This window comes from Gasterosteus aculeatus, chromosome 4 (genome assembly GCF_964276395.1).
Source record: "Gasterosteus aculeatus chromosome 4, fGasAcu3.hap1.1, whole genome shotgun sequence".
In the NCBI taxonomy this organism is placed as follows: Eukaryota; Metazoa; Chordata; class Actinopteri; order Perciformes; family Gasterosteidae; genus Gasterosteus; species Gasterosteus aculeatus.
This window is the reverse complement of record NC_135691.1, coordinates 23,420,935-23,424,079: the sequence shown is the minus strand read 5'-3', so window position 1 is coordinate 23,424,079 and position 3,145 is coordinate 23,420,935. Positions and strand designations below refer to the sequence as shown.

The 3,145-nt window shown below is 44.8% G+C and overlaps 1 long non-coding RNA gene across 1 annotated transcript; it reads right to left on the bottom strand.

The window, feature by feature from the left end:
- Nucleotides 1–469: 469 nt before the first annotated feature.
- Nucleotides 470–2,914, bottom strand: LOC144406211 (uncharacterized). The gene is made up of 5 exons (XR_013467411.1): nt 2,035–2,914; nt 1,244–1,305; nt 1,076–1,153; nt 892–969; nt 470–797 (listed from the first exon to the last, which is right to left on the bottom strand). It is a non-coding gene; the product is annotated as an uncharacterized LOC144406211 (long non-coding RNA).
- Between the last annotated feature and the right edge of the window lie 231 nt (nt 2,915–3,145).

Sequence of the window (3,145 nt, the reverse complement as noted above, 5' to 3'; positions counted from 1 at the left end):
TAAACGCCCGTAAATCTCCCTAATTTCCGACAATTTGCAACCCGCGCACGTCGCGTTTGTCGGAAACGATCCATGACGTATGTGGAGAGCTGGCGGAGGTGCGAATGGCCCGAATTAGCATATGAATGCAGCGAAACCGCGGGTGGCCGAGCGGAGCGGGCTTGAATATCCTTACTCCTTATTGGATGAAACCACAACTTACTAACAGCAAAACGTGATTGGCAGCAAAACCACACCTGAGCAGGCCAGGCTTGAGTTTCCTTGTTCATGATTGGATGAAACCACAACTTTCAATCACTCGATTGGTTGGCAGATCTGTCGCTATTGGTCAACCGCCTCATTTTATTTATATATTCATATTATGCTGTATATTCATTTCATGTTTATCCTATGTAGGCTACTACACTATTATTAGGATACCAACCAGGACATCAATGAATTTATAGAGAAAATGAACATTTGACACACGTTTATGCAAAGAAAGAGCTTTATTAACAACACACAAACAACTACATACAAAGTGAGGATCTGCCCACACTTGGGTAACGGCGGTTTAAAAACTACAGCTCAGTAAACTGTCAGTTTGCCTCCTCGGGGTTGTAGACCGTCACTGGCGCCGTGTTTTCCGAGGCAGGTCTGTTGTGCAGGCGCCTCATGTGTGCGTGTTGCGACCGTACAATCCACCCCGAGACCCCGCCAACAACGCCGTCCTCTCCGTCCGACGTGAGCTCTACGGTGGCGGATTTCCAGAGTTCCACCTCATCATCAGCCAGCACACTTCGTCTCGATTCCAGCAACTGTAAAAACAACAAGGAATCAGTACTGTGCGATGCGTACGGACACAACACATCTATCAATGCACCTGAAAGAAGTCAGCAAATAAACTCTGACCATCTTTCTTCTCGCTCGACTCCGCGCTGAATCCTTCGCAGCTCCTGCGTCCCGTCTCACAATACGTCTCACAGGCGGCTGGAAAACAATTAAATGAGTGTGGTAGGAATACAAAAAAAAAAATCAAACTCAAGTCACAGTAACATTTAACAAGGAAGGAGAAACAGTAAACAGTGTCACTTACACACAATGACGTCGTCTAAATCTGGACTTTTCCCGGAGCAAATACGAGGTCACCGTCTCATTATGAGACGAGATTAGTCTGTGAAAACAAAATGTACAGTTATGATCGGTATCCATACGTATATATTCCCTTATACCGCAGAATGAAAGCATATTCTTTAAATCTTACCCTTGTTCCGGTTCGTAGCGCCTGTAATTCGTCTCGGAGTTGTGAAGACGGCGCGCCGCTTCCTGTAAACGACACGGCAAAGAAAATACACTTTAATAAAGCTGTTTCTGCTCACTTGTAAGGCTACTTGCCCGCAAATTGCCGCAAACCTGAAATTCCACGACAATTTACAGTGCCGCATACTGCCGAAAATCCCACTTTTCATGCAGTGCTGAGCGCGTAATTTTAAGTTTTGAGCACAGAGAACTATATTTTAGCAAAGAAAAACATATTCCGTCCGCGCAGTTTACTCAAGTGCCCTCTCCACAAACTGGTTTTCTGCGCGCAGGCAGCCGTTGCTGCGCTCTCTCCACCTCTTCACGCTGCGCTCGCTCGACGGTTCACTCACGCGCTCGCTCGACTTGCAGCAGAGTTACATTTGTGCCACAAAACCAACCAATCAGAGAATTAAAGAAGGTCAATTGTGATTGGCTGTTGGTCTCCAATCACAACGCTTCCTAAAGAAGACGAAAAAAAGTGATATTAGAAGTCCGGCTAGCCACCATCAGACATGACCGAAGCAAATGATGAGAACAGAAAGTGTTTTAATCCAGGCCATTAGCATTTAGCACAAATGCTGCAAACTTCCGCGATGCTGTAGGTAGTTCTACTAGCGCTGTGATTGAGTAAACTGCGCGGACGGAATGTTTTTCTTTGCTAAAATATAGTTCTCTGTGCTCAAAACTTAAAATTACGTGCTCAGGATTGTGGCACAAATAGAACGCCATATCAGAGCTGGCAGTCTCACTCACATAACGAGACTAACAATCCGGCAGGGATGACACATCAGGGCCACTTCTAAATACCTCCCCTGATTGGGAAGGCAGCGGCAGGTGGGAGATGTTAATGCTGAGCAGCTGGCCGCTGCTCTCACCTCAATGCTGACGTCACGCCCCCTCGAGCGCTGGCTGAAACAGAGAAACACCAAAAACCCTCTCCAGACAAAACAAACTGCTCACGAAGGAGACCTGACACATCGTCAATTTGTTGACACAGAAAGAACCTTATCTATGTTTCCACCCCACCCTCTGCTGTAACAGTTAGAAATATTATCTGCCAGAATTTTATCTCGACAAATGATTACTGAATCTTGGACTAGCCCAGAGGAATGCACACTCATAATTGAATCATCCCCGCTGGAATATGTATTTTTTCACGAGCCTAGATTGACAGGCTGAGGAGGTGGCCTGGCAGTCATTCATAAAAATATTCTTAGTCACTCCTCGAAATTTGACTATTTGAGTTTTATTCTTAAGAACAAGCAGCCCATTCTATGCGTCCTAATCTACAGACCTCCAAATGTTAATTCTGTTTTTATTCAGGAATTATTCAACCTCTCATCCTGCATTATGGTTCAACGTTCTTATTCCTGATGATCCATGTTTGCTGCCCCCAAGTCCTTGCTTGCTTCAGAGTTCAACGTTAATTTCACCCTCATGGGGTCTGATCAGTCTCAATAATTGCAAATGCGCACAGAACGACTCACAAATGTAAAAAGAAGATTCACAAATGCGCACAGAGCAATTCAAATATATTCGACTTACAAATGCACACAGAAATAAATGAGTTATATTTATATTTGTAAATGTATTGGTTTGCGGATCACTTCACATTTGTGTGGGCTTCTGAGACTTGTCTGAAGTGAGTAGATCCACAAATGCGTTTTTTTCAACATGAACCTGTCTGCAGCCCATCAGATGTCGCCCTAATTTTCAACCAATCACAAGACCCCCCCCTCCCCTGCCTGCGATGCAACGGGTCCAAAGTCAGCAAACGATGGCATCTGGTGGCGACGACGCTCCGTGATACGTTAACGTTATATTAGAGAAGTAAATTCCGTGGATTATTTGCAACTTTAGTTTA